At 37.1% G+C, this 14208-nt stretch overlaps 1 protein-coding gene across 1 annotated transcript in view; it reads right to left on the reverse strand.

Annotated features, from left to right (window-relative positions):
* The window catches only part of LOC120527405 (cathepsin S-like), a 33746-nt gene extending 29664 nt beyond the window's left edge, over positions 1–4082 (reverse strand). The window contains exon 1 of the mRNA XM_039750787.1: positions 3888–4082. The gene's annotated coding sequence lies outside the window, so the exon portion shown is untranslated. The remainder of the gene's footprint in view (positions 1–3887) is intronic.
* Between the last annotated feature and the right edge of the window lie 10126 nt (positions 4083–14208).

Raw genomic sequence — 14208 nt, forward strand, 5'->3', positions numbered from 1 at the left:
ATGCAGCAAGTCGCAAAGTCACAACAGATAATTAGAACTTTTTTTTTTTTGAAGTAGATTAAAATAGAGATTAAAATACAGTACATTGGTTTTTATTTTACTTTGCTGTGTTTCGTAAACAACACTTCTCCTGCTGAAAGTTTATATGTAGTGGGGTCTAAAACCACTGGTGGCACTTCATCCGGCAGTTAGTCATTCACCGCTATATGAAGTGTGTAACCAACTCAGAACCTCCAGTGCACCATTTCAAGATTATCGACACGATAAGCAAAAAAGGTCACAGGAAGTGAACCAGCATGTCTTAAGCACTGATGGATCACACACAGTAACATGTCTAGATAGTAATCTAGATACTCCCTGTTAACAACAGATGAAAGCCAAAACAATATAAAAGTGTTGGAATAACATTTTACAACTAAATTAAGTGCTATAAAATAAAATACACTGAAGCTTTTAATGTGTTTAACTCAGTGCAGAGTATTACAATCACAGAACTGAATTACATGACAAAACATACTAACAAGGAGCAATCACTTGAAAACAGAAAATACCACACTAAGCAGGTGTTTCCTGAACACTTCAGAGACAATACAACATGAGTGCACTGCCATTTTCTGAATCATTTGAAACCAGGTAAGGATTCTGAAAGACTTGTGATTCTCTAGTTAGATGTAATCAATACTGAGGCCTTAGGACAATGCCTCTTTATGTTAACCTTCAGTTGGATTATGTGGGTTTGAAAATGAATACCTGGATGCAATTATATACATACACACACACACACACACACACACATATATATATATATATATATATATATATATATATATATATATATATATTGTCACACACGTGCGCATGGAAGGCAGCTAATGAGCTTGAGTAAGTGCAGTTCCAAGACATACCGGGATGTGGCAGAGTGCACTGACTCTTTTGCTCCCTTGCCTGCAGACCATTCACAAGAGATCCCACCTGCTCCTCTGGGCGTCACTTCCGGGACCGAGCCAATGGAAGAAGACCTTGCTGGCTCCGGCCCCTGTAATGTCATGTCCGGGCTCGCACCAATGGCAGAAGACCCTCATGAGCCCAACCCCTTTTGACTTCACTTCCTGTCTTCCCCTTTAAAAGCCTCCACCTTTTCTCTGTTCCCTCAGTTCTGTATTGGACTTGGTTTTGTGCACTGCAGTGCTATCATTTAAAGACGATTGGCAGCCAGGAAACCAAATTATATGGCCCCAAATCTTGTTATGTCATATATATATGTATCTTGAAGTTACACACTATATGAAGCAAAATGACTGATTTAACTACAGTTGGAAAGCATGAAAGAAAGAAAAGTAACCAATGGTTGTAAAATGCTTTGTTTAGCTCGAAGATATTAACTCTATGAAAAAAGTTAAATTATCTCTTTGTATTCAATTTGTGCATTTAATAGTAAACAATGGTTTATGTATAACTGGATGAAACATTTAAAACAAAGAATTAAAGTTATAAAATGGTGTCTGGTTAATGGTTGCTACTTGATTCTCACAGCCATCATGCCAGCCAGTCCAGCTATTGGAGGCTTTCAGAAGTGCACCTTCTTTAACCAGTGAAGAATCATTGGACTTCATCTTAGACAAAATGACCGTCTATTCCTGTCTCCTGTCTCAAACTATCCACTGGATATGAGACATTGTTCACATGATGTGTTGATTTGTGTCTGCTTGCTTTTGGAAACTTAAGCCAGCGTTAAAATTCGAGCTACAGGCAATTTTTGTCTTTAGTGATTGAGCCTTCGCTTCACCCTTGCAGACTGTAAGTGTGAGCCCCATGCAGAATATGCCATCTTTGGAGAGCTGCCTTCTTTCTCTATATTTGGTCTGTATATTTAGACCCATGCAGGTTCTGTGCCTAGCAGTTCCAGTTCGTGAACATATGCACTATTATTCACTAACGTTACATATGGTAAGTGACATATTAAATTAATAGAGTAAGCCCTTTTATAGGATTTTCTGGGCAGGCCAAATTACCATGAAGAAAATTACAAAAATATTACTAATTATTATTATAGAACATTTACAATATACTGTATATGATCTATCATCTAAATAAACCTGATCTATCCAGCACAGGGTAAATGAGAATTTGTGTACGGAAAATGAATGTGACAGCTTCAAAATCATGCAATTTAACTTCTGCATTTTTATTCTTCTTCATATTGTCTTAGTATTGAGACAGCTCTGTGGCTATTTAGTTACGGTGCTTGTCTTACTAAGTAAAATGTTATCTTACAATTATATTCGATATATTCTTAAAAGTTATAATAAATTGTGTTAAATTAAGTAGTTATTTGTCTACTAATGTTTTGAAAGTATTTTGATTTTGGTGAATGACCCAAGTACTCAAACAAAAATCAGCATTTTAAGGAAATGTATAGAGACTGTAGGTGAGTGTTTCTCCACCCGAAGAGTGGGATTCCCTCTTGGAGGAATGAGCAGATTTGGGGGAGGTGGGGGTTGTGACCCTGCAATGGCAACAGGAGTCCCAGTTTTGGGTTGAGAAATGATGATGTATGTGGATGATATTATGAATGATATAATGACAATGGCAAATGTTTTCCTCATGATTAATTTTTGTGCAAATATACAAAAAGCACAATATCTTCATTTTTTAGACTAGGTCAGCTAAGATGTGGTCTTGCACCTGTCACTGGCCAATACTGGCAAAAACAAAAATGAAATAAGGTATCTGGAATGATGGAAAGCAAGGAGAATTAGACTATTAGATCTTAAAAGTGATTCTTCAATCACAATAAGACATGCGTTTAGAGGACACATGCAAGTAACTTAACAGAGGGATGCTGCATATTTCTTAAACATGATCCCTCATTCCATATACCAAATCAGGCAAAGACAGCAATTGACAAGGTATTGAAAACAAGTTTATTCAATAAAAGAAATTAGCTTTATATATATATATATATATATATATATATATATATATATATATATATATATATATATATAATTAGTATCAATGTATTTATGTGCTTTACTTGTTGCCAAAATACATATGGTGATCTACCAGATGCCTCAAAGTTTTATTCATTCATTTAGTCTTACTGCCCCTTTCCTAATTAATTTTTTTTCATATTGGTAATTTTGTTAGATTATTGTAATCATACGTCAGAGTGAGGTTCTTCTTTTTTTATTTGCCACAGAATATAGTTTACCATACAAATTTTGCACTGGTTATGTTTCATTTGGAAAGAATTACTTTATACTAATATTCCTCAGGAATGTGGTGGAAGATGTAGGCTCTCTAGCTACACAGCGCTATATCTTAAAAGTCGGTTTCTTTTAGTTTACGTTACTATGGATTTGACGTGTGTTGCTCTGAACCTCATTTATTTTGTTTCTGATAATTCATACAAAATCATTCATATATTATAAAAATCATTCAAATATTATATCTAAATAAACACCAGGCGTATTAATGAGAAATGATAAAAACACGGCAGCACATAGAAACGGAAAGTTGATCAACACCACAGTAGCAGCTGCATGTCAGCTATGATAAATGAGATTAACCCTGGTAAAATGTTGCCGATATAAAACAAAAATTATTGAGCGATTTGAACGCGAATATTAATGAGCAACTCTGGTAGACCTAGAAAGGAAGTTTCAGTGAACAAATGCTTTATATATCTGACATAGGGACCCTCGATTTAACACGAATAGCGAAAGGCGGCGAAGTTCCGGTAACACGTGAACACTGTAGACAAAAGCATATAATTCGAATCTGATCTCATGTCTAAAAAGCCCAGGCAACACGGCGTTCAGTTAAGAATAGGTGCTGTAGATCTCTCGTGACATACAAACACGTTACACAGCCCCGGGTCTCACCTCAGCGGATCCAGCCTGTCGGGGGTCTTTATTCTTCTACGGGCAGAGCGCAAAGCAGTGATCCTCACCTGACGAGCAGATCTTGTGTAAAGTTAAGGCATTACTGATCATATGACGGGCAGCTCGTGCAAAGAAGGGAAGTCCCTTCTTCTTCTTTCGCTTTCAACAATCAGCTCGAATCAGTACACCAAAGCGTGTTGCTTCATCTCCACAGGACACCTAAAGAAGGAAGCCACAACAGCCTCATTGTGCTGATTTATTGAAATTGTGCAATCGCAGTCTTCTAGCCTACTTAAAGTTGCTTGCAGTTTTTTGTTCTCGTTCTCTCTTCTGAACAGACTTTCGTGAAGGCACTAAATAATGTAATCAGTCAAGTACAAAAAGGCTGTCAATTTTATCAAACCTATTTATTCCATTCCCTTTTCTTTACTTGGCAATAAGATGTCTCCGTACAGCCCTCTCCTGTGGCACTTATGATCTTTGCTCTCTTCTTTTAAAAATATCAATGGGGACAGTGGACCTAGAGTTTGTCATGGAGGACATGGTTTCAGAAAATCAATGGATTGATGGTGTCACTGAAAATATGATTCAAAATTGTAACCTCATGTTTCACATCGACATCACTGACTTCTGTGTGAAAATCACACCAAAATGCTCATCCACCATGGAAATCATGGCAGCATAACTCAGACTTCACTGTCTGAATTTCTGCAAACTCACTGCAACACTGAAATGCAAAACTGAAATGTATTACTTGAAATGTCAAACTCCTGGACAATATAGGATGCTTTACACTTACTCCCTATACTTCCTTTTTTCTGGAATTACGTCATCTTTCTCAGTGAGCGGGCCTGGGGTCATCATTGACAGTAGCCTAACCATAGAGGAGGTTGGGAGCATGTACTGATTACAGCGCGTTGCTGCATCCACCACACAGCAAACCACCTGGATTGAGATTTGAGTGCAGCCGCGTTAACGGGTGACACCTCACTACACTGAAAGAGTGTGAGGTTTTTTACAGCGGTTGGAGTGCCAATCCTGCCGTCAACCCCCAAGATTTCCCTGCAAGTTGGAGGACCTGCTTGCAGGGCTGGATGCAGGCTAATGTCAAACCTAGGACTGCAAGTTATGGGAGCCCGCGGTTGTCCCGGCAACTGACAGGTCATCTTCCATAGACGCGGCGATTGCACTTTGACTCTTCGGCATGTCATACAGTTGAGGGGAGCCCCAAAGGAGTTTTCAAAACCTTAAAAAGTGATGACTTTTTTTTGTGATGATTTCTTGTTCTGTGACTTTGCCATTCATCATTCCTTTACATACTGTACATTTAAGTAGCTCCAAAAAAGTCGCTATCTCAGGTTAACAAAACATGGGGCCAGATGTCAACAAAGTAGAAACAGCAAAAGCATAAGTTTCCTAAGAACTTAATTTGTATTTCTTGAAATGTAGACTTGTTTCATTTATGTTTTAATAATTATAGAGGAAGTGTCTCTGCAGCATAAGACACAAGAAAGACTTTAACAGCACTCATGCTGCACAAATATAGAGACCAGATACAGAGGTTGTTATCTCATAGACACTACAGGACTACCCATCATCATCATCCTAATGGAGCTTTAATTTGTGGTTATTATTATTCTCAGCCGAGGTATTATTGAAAATTAAACATTTATCTCAGGTCAGTTTTATTGCATGGCATTGCACAAAACTGTTGCCCCATTTACCCAAGATGATCTCACTTGGAAGGAGAGACTGCACTGTTGAAATCTTTCATAGATCCCTTTGGATATTGTTAAACTTAAAAACTGAATTTTAATAATATTTAGAAAAGAGGAGTAAAGTGCTATACCTTGAGGGGCCCCTCCAAACTCACTTCCTTCCTGGGGATCAGTGCAGTTCCTCCAGTTGTCCTACTCATGGATGAGCCTACACTTATTATTCCTTTTATGTGGTCATCTACATTAACACTAACAAAACAAATTAACTTGACTTTGTCTTTTTCTAAATGACTGGTAAGTCTTTGAGACTGAAATTCTCAACATTTTACTTCTAACACAAAGCGGAAGAGGAGTATAGAGCCCTAACCATGACACCGTCAACTTTGTACACACAGATCTTAAGAAATTCCCAGGTTAACCACTTCAGGATTTGTTTGATTACACATTTCTGGGTGACATGGCATACACATGTGACAATCCCAGGCATTAGTGCTGGAGTTCTCAAAAGTACATAGCAGTCTTTTTGCCAAACTGAGCATGAACAGCCAAGTGCTTTATTATTCATATTTCCACATTTTCAATTAGGCTTTGTTTTCAAAACTTAACCCCATGGATGGAAAAGACACAAATCCAAAGAAGTCAGATTCCAATGTTTTAACCTACTGCATTTTTATAATTTCTAAAAGATGTGCAAAATTCAGTTTCCATGAAACATGACAGTTTTCATCCCTGCTTCACTGCCACAGGACCACATTGCTCTTCTTGCTGAAACAAAGTGCTTCCAATTTACTAACATGAAGCTGTTCTGAAGTGGAGAAAGCACAGCTGCATGCAGTAGTTCTCTCTGACTGGAAATTCAATATGTATTTGCTTCCATTCAACTTACCGGTAAACAACTAAATATGAGTCAAGTCAGTTATATACCATTATATATCACCTGAATGATTGGTTCATTTGCATTATTAACTGTGTGTATTGCTTGTGTTTATTTGCTTGACCCCAGTGACTTCAAGGGATTGTCCACACATACGCACAAATACTAAACTGTCAGGAGGAGTTTTCCAAGACTCTTCACACAGGCCTTGTTCCTGAATACCAATTAATTCCTGGACTAGCCTAAATGTGTAGCTTAAACAAAGCACACTGCCAGCCCACAAGAACTGAGGGATTCCACTCAACTGATTGCACTTCAGTGAGGAAGTTACACAGCAATATTAAGGCTGCAGGTAATCTGAAAATAATAGAAGTGCCTATTGAGATACTGACCTAAAGACACCTAGGGCCTCATGTACAGTATAAACAGTGCATATGCACAAAAATGTTGTGTATGTCCGTTTCCACACTCACATCATGATGTATAAATACTAAACTTGGCATAAAGCCACACACATTTTCACGCCAGCTACAGTAAATCCTTGACGTACGCAAGTTCTCCACTCAGTTTTGCAAACTGGCGGCACCCAGCGTCAAAGCAGTGCTTTTGTTCCAATGTGGTTTCCCTTTCTTTTTTAGATGCATATCCCTGACGGCTTTATCAAATACAGTGAAATTAACCGCATATCGTTTATTAGTTTAAGGCATCCAATTCTGATTAACCTGTAACAATATAATGGTCCACGGAATGGCCAAACTATTCTAAATACCATAGCTGCTTTAGCGTTGTTACTCTCAAGTATTTATCCCACTGTATCTGAGTGTGGAATCACAGCTCTCAAGCAGCTGATTGGAAAGAGAATTATCGGTATATAGGCATCAAGCACACAGCTGCCTCAGCCAATTCGCTATTTGAACTGCTCCCATACAGCAAACGCTTCAAAGCCTTTCCTGTAGTGACCTTGCGGTTCAGAAGCAGTTTCATCCCAAGAGCTCTAAACGCACTCAATCAGTCCATCAAGTGCTCCTTTTAGAACAGTCTGTACTTATAAGTAAAATTACCTCACTGTAAACTTGCGATACAGTTAAAATATTGCACAACCTGATCCACTTTATAAAAAGCCTATTTAAATAAGATGATGATATCATTTTTAAGATGAAATGCAGCAAAATTGTTAATAATTAAATATGCGAGGACTCAGTGTCACAATGCTAGTGACGAGCTGGCGCCCCGTTCAGAGATTGTTCCTGCCTTGCATTGTATTCTTGCTGGGACTGGCGCAACACTGGATGGATTGATGGATAGAATAATTAAACATGTACTACAAAGATATCACAGTTGTTACATTAAAATAAATTCTGTAATAAGAACACATGGATATGGTTGGAAATGTGTTAAGGGAAATTTTGCACAAAAGTTTTATTTCACACAAACAGCCATAGGCACATGAAATAAATTACTAGACAGTGTGATGGAGATTAAGATTTTGGGAACCTTTAAAATTCAACTTGTTGTTATTTTGGAGAATCTAGGTGAATATGATTGGCAACCTTGTTGAGGTAAATGGCCTATTCTCACCACAACTGTTTTAGTATTCTAATGCCAAGGTAAGAACTCACATAAGGGCTGATTTAGAAATGGTTTCTTAGGATTCTCAGTACATTTTGCTCAAAAGATAAAATGTATTCTATATTTAGAGAAAATTCCTCCTCTTTGTTATAAATTCTCTGCATATATTAAGCATACCGGTATTTCTGTCTATATTAAACATCAGCACTCTTAGCCTGCAATCAGTGATGAGCACTATACAACAGTAAATTGAAAATTAAATATTTCTTTGCATATACAGTAGATTAATATTGACATGCTAACTGATTTATAGAGAGCATTGTGTAAAATAGTGACTGCTTTATTGTCTTCTCTAGAAAGGTACTGTACAAAAAATGAGTTTCTGTTGAATCTGTATAGGGTTCTGTTACAGTGATCAGTATAAAATGATTTTCTATAAAATAATGAATGGCTTTCAAATATTATTCTTGATTCCAGAAACATGAATGGTGCTCACTATGAAGGCTCTTTATTGAATCATATTAATGTCTGATTTTTGGTACAAATGATACCCATCGATCCAGTGCCCTTGGTTTAATTCCTTTACCTGCCTTTGTTTTGTGAATCTTATATCTGCCTGAGTGTGTAAGGTTTTGCCTTGAAATACTCAGGTTGTTCTCTCACATAACCAAAGATATGTGTGTTAGGTAAACTGGAGATTCCATTCTGGGCAGTGGACTGGTGACCTATCTAGGGCTGTTTTCTGCCTTGTAGCCAATGCTGTTCTGGCCTAACGGTAACCCTAAAATACTGTAGATTAAGCAATTTTACTAATATCTGACAAAGTGCTTTGATAGGATTTTATTGCTGCCAAGTCATATGTCCTGTAATATAAATGTATTTAGTTTATTAAAAACCACAAGACTTTTTAAAAAAATGTGTATTCACTCATGTTTGTGAAAATCCTCTCCAATTGCACTGCACTACATAAGACACACAAAGGCCATCTGCAGGATTGTAATTAAGCGTAAATTTATAATGACTTTACCACCCCCTAGTGGTGGCAAGCATTAGCTTACCAAATAGAACATTTACTGTATTTAACACTGCTATTCTATGTGAACTAATATCATATAGTGAATAATGAAAGAATATTATATAAAAATGCTAAAAAAGTAAATAAATTATAATTTGTTAAATGTTTTAACAAAGTGTCCATACTAGATGATCATCTTACCAAGTCAGGTCATCTGTCACAAAGGTTCACCTGCTTTGATCCTGCTGTGATGTCTTGTGTGCCTCAGTGACCCTCAGAGCTATGCCGTGCAGGAGCCTGAAGCTTCTAGTAGTGCTAACCAAGACAAATAGAGAGGAGAGAACAGACAACCTTTTGATGTCGCTACACTGGTTACCTGTGTCATTCAGGATTGACTTTAAAATTCTGCTTATGGTTTATAAAGCCTTAAATAATCTCGCCCCATCTTATATATTGGAATGTCTGACACCCTATATTCCAAATCGTAACCTTAGATCCTCAAATGAGTGTCTCCGTAGAATTCCAAGAGTAAAACTTAAAAGTGGTGAGGTGGCCTTCTGCTGTTATGCACCTAAAATCTGGAATAGCCTGCCAATGGGAATTCGCCAGGCTGATACGATGGAGCACTTTAAAAAACTGCTGAAAACACATTATTTTAACATGGCTTTCTCATAATTTCACTGTAACCAAAATCCTGATACTCAGTATATTCAATAACTATTCATGGTGGCTCTAAAATCTGTACTAACCCCTACTCTCTCTTCTGTTTCCTTTTCCGGTATCCAAGCCACCACCAACATCTACTCAAAGCACCGTGATGTTCCAACAATGATGGATGGATTAAAAGCCAGAAGTCTGTATGACCATCAACATCATGTGACTTCGTGAGAACCTTAACTACAAACAAGACTATTTCATTTATGTTAGGTAGAATTCCCAGAGGGGACTGGGCGGTGCCGTGGTCTGGAACCCCTGCAGATTTTATTTTTTTCTCCAGCCGTCTGGAGTTTTTTTTCTGTTTTTTCTGTCCACCCTGGCCATTGGATCTTACTCCTTTTCTATGTTAACTAATGTTTTCTTATTTTAATTTCTTTTTTGTCTTTTATTTTTCTTTTCCTCATTATGTAAAGCACTTTGAGCTACTTTTTGTATGAAAATGTGCTATATAAATAAATGTTGTTGTTGTTGGTCCAGGGGGTTGGTGGCTGTGAAATGGACCAGCAATCCATTAACATTAAAAAAAAAAACAAGCAATGTTACAGATACACTTACAAATGATCAAGGTAACTTAGGCAGGACAATTAAGATAGGGATGTGGAATGTGGGAATCATAATCAAAACAGAAAAGACTGCACAAGTGACAGCAGGAATGAGGAACTATGATCTAGCCCTGCTAGGGATCAGAAAGACTTGATGGACACAGTCAGGTTTGCAATGACTCATCTCATGAAAGATGCTGCTGTATTCAGAATATGAGGAGGACTACTCCCCACACACTCAAGGAATGGCTGTAATGCTGTCAAAACAGAACAGAAAGAGCTTATCAGAAGGGAAGCCCATGTACCAAGGACCACCATACAATTCTTCCAATCCAAGAAAAAGAGGAACAAACTGAATATGATACAGCGCTATACACCACCAACCAATCACAGTGAAGAAGAAGTCAAGGACCAGTGCTATAATAAACTGCGGACTGACTTAGACACCAGTCCAGAGAAAGACTTCAACATCCTAATTGGAGACTACAACACTAAGATTAGAAAGGACAATAATGGGCGTGAGGAAACAGTGGGGCGAGAAGGACTTGACGAAATGCCTAATAATGGAGGCAATGCGATTTTCTATAGGTGGATTCACCAGACCACTCCTCCAAAAACCAGATAGACTATGTCTGCAATAACAAGGAGTTTAAAAGATCCTTACAGGATTTAAAAGTGAGAAGAGAAGCAAATGTACTTTCAGACCATAACCTGGTAGTGGCACTACTAAAGCTAAAATTAATGAATGACTGGACATGAGAATCATCTGAACATTGGGAAATTGACACTGGAATTCTGAAGGATGAATTGAAGTTACAAGACTTGAGTGGCAGTAAGTAGCAAGTTTCAAGTGCTTAAAGAACGTATGAAAGAAGAAGACAGAACAGCCATTTTGTGGATCAGAGTTAAAGAGACAATTGTTTCATCATATCAGGAAGTGCTTGACCATAAGAAGCACTATCACAATGAGTGTATTTTGGCAGAGACACTGTGCAAAATACAACAGAGAAGGGAGAAGAATGCAGTGGTGAACAATAGCTGAGGATGAACAGAAAAGGCAAAGTTACAGGCAAAGTATGCTGAAGCAAGGCCAAATTTGCAAAGCATTAGAGCAGACAAAAGGCACTAAATAGATTGACTGGCAGCAGAGGAAGCAAATGCAGTAAGACTAGGAAATAAGAAGGACTTGTAAAAATGTTATCTTCTTCTCAAGTGAGTGGGTTTTTAAATTGCAGAATGTGAAATCACTTGTTTAAATTGCAGATATTTAACTTAAAGATGGTAAATTCCTCTGGTAAATACTCAATTTACATTAAATGCTAAATATCCATCTTAAATGCTAATTTTCCCTGCTAATAATAAATGTCCAATTTTAATGCTAAATGACTCTGTTAAATGCTAAATGTCACACTTAAAAGCCAAATGTTGCATTTAAATCCTAAATTTCCAACTTAAATGCTAAATATCCAACTTACCAGGTAAATATCTCTGCTAAATGCTAAATGTCCAAGTTATACACCTAATATCCAGTTTAAATGCTAAAAGTCTCTGCTAAATGTCCAACTTAAATTCTGAATGTCTTTGCAAAACGCTAAAGGTCACATTTAAGTGCTATTTGTCCAACTTAAATCTTAAAAGTTGTGCTTAAATGCTACATATCCAACGTAAATGCTAAACATCCAACTTGAATGGCTAAATGTTGCTCTTAAATGCTAACTATGCAAATTAAATTCTAAATGTTGCATTTAAATGTCTAAATGTCACTTAAATGCTAAATTCCATATTTAAATGGATAAATGTCCAACTTAAATGCTAAATGTACAACTTAAATGGCTAAATGTCACACTCAAAATGGCTAAATGTCACACGTAAATGACTACATTTTACATTTAAATGGGTAAATATCAAACTTAAATGTTAAATATTTAAATTTAAATATCCAACTTAATTTTTCTATATAAATGGCAAGTTTACCGTGTTAATGTTTCCTGTGGTACATAAACATTTCTGATTGTTACACTATATACAAATTAGTTTCACACTATCTCTTCTACATCTGCATATTCATTTAGAAAATGTGTGACAATAATGAAAAAAGATTATGCTCAAATCTAAACAGAGTACACAATATTCAGAGGTATCATGACAGATGTAGATGAATTAACAAAAGTCATTGAGCCTGCAGTAGCAGCCAAATTGAGAGTGACTCTGCTAGCTTAGTCTAATGCTGGACTATGTCACTTGTAAATCTCACATTGTGATGTTTCGTTAATGCTATCAAAGCATCCAATTAGGTTTTTTTAAACATTTTTCCTGTCTGTCGTTCTCCCTGTCACTCCCTTTTCACACTGTCAGCTTTTATACCACATCAGTTTTCCATTTGAAATTCAATTGCCAGTTTATGCATTCAGATCATGCAAAATGACTTTTAAAAAGCCATTAACTAAATCTCACTTTAAAACACAGCTCATTAGAAGATCCCCATTCAAACTGAGTCATTGAGTAAACTGTCATGGTGGAGCAAGGTAGGTTATGTGCACATGAGCTGATATCATGTCTACTTCTATTGTTGACACCAATTTCATTTAAGCCCCACTGTGGCTGATGATTGTATTTCTGTTTTTCTTTTTAAGTGCTTCGGCTCTTATAGCAAATGATCTTGACTATTTAAGTGTGACATTTACCATTTAAGTTGGATATTTAGCATGCATTACGTCATTTAGCCATTTAAGTTGGATATTTAGTATTTAAGTTACACGTGTAACCATTTATTTTGGACATTTATCATTTAAGAGCAAAATTTAGCCATTTACGTGGGATATTTACCAATTTAAGTGAGACATTTAGCATTTAACCTGGACATTTAGCCATTTGAGTGCAACATTTAGCATTTAAGTGTAACAATTGACCATTAAATTAAGATATTTAGCCATATAAGTGTGACATTTAGCATTTAAATTGGACATTTGGCCATTTAATTGTGAAATTTAGCATTTAGATTGGATATTTAGCATTTACGTGAGACATTGGGCCATTTATGTTGGATATGCCTGTCCCTGATGTTTGTCTTGGAGAGAAGTGGCTTCTTTGCTGCCCTTCTTGACACCAGGCCATCCTCCAAAAGTCTTTGCTTCACTGTGCATGCAGATGCGCTCACACCTGCCTGCTGCCATTCCTGAACAAGCTCTGCACTGGTGGTGCCCCAATCCCACAGCTGAATAAACTTTAGGAGACGGTCCTGGCACTTGCTGGACTTTCTTGGGCACCCTGAATCCTTCTTCACAATAGCGGTAGAAATGTTTTTTTGGGATTAAGGTCATTTTCATGGCAAAAAGGGACTTTGTAATTAATTGCAATTCATCTGATCACTCTTGACAACATTCTGGAGTATATGCAAATTGCCATCATAAAAACTGAGGCAGAAATAACTTTGTGAAAATGAATATATGTGTCATTCTCAAAACTTTTGGCCACGGCTGTGCAGTACAGTTTTGTCTTATGTCCATGAGACAGAACAACTCTTCTAAATGTGACTAGTGATGTATAGCAACATAATTATTTTTAAAAAGAAAGTCACCGGTATCTCACCATTTTGCAGCAGAAGCCCAGAGTCACTGTAGATGAAAGGTGGGATCAGGGCCAAAGTAGTTAATAAACTGGACCGTTACACCATAAAATTCTCAGATGCATCCACTAACTCAGCCAGACAAGAAAACTGCATGACCATTATGTCCTTTCACTAAGATACTTTGCAATTCCAGTTCCTGACCTATGACCCCCCCCCAAATAAAAAATACATTTTATTTATATAGCGCCTTTCCCATGCTCAAGGCGCTTCACAGAAAAAAAAGAGCAGGGTATATGTAACATTGGCTACAAAAGTTTT

The sequence above is a fragment of the Polypterus senegalus genome, chromosome 1, assembly GCF_016835505.1.
Source record: "Polypterus senegalus isolate Bchr_013 chromosome 1, ASM1683550v1, whole genome shotgun sequence".
Taxonomy (NCBI): domain Eukaryota; kingdom Metazoa; phylum Chordata; class Cladistia; order Polypteriformes; family Polypteridae; genus Polypterus; species Polypterus senegalus.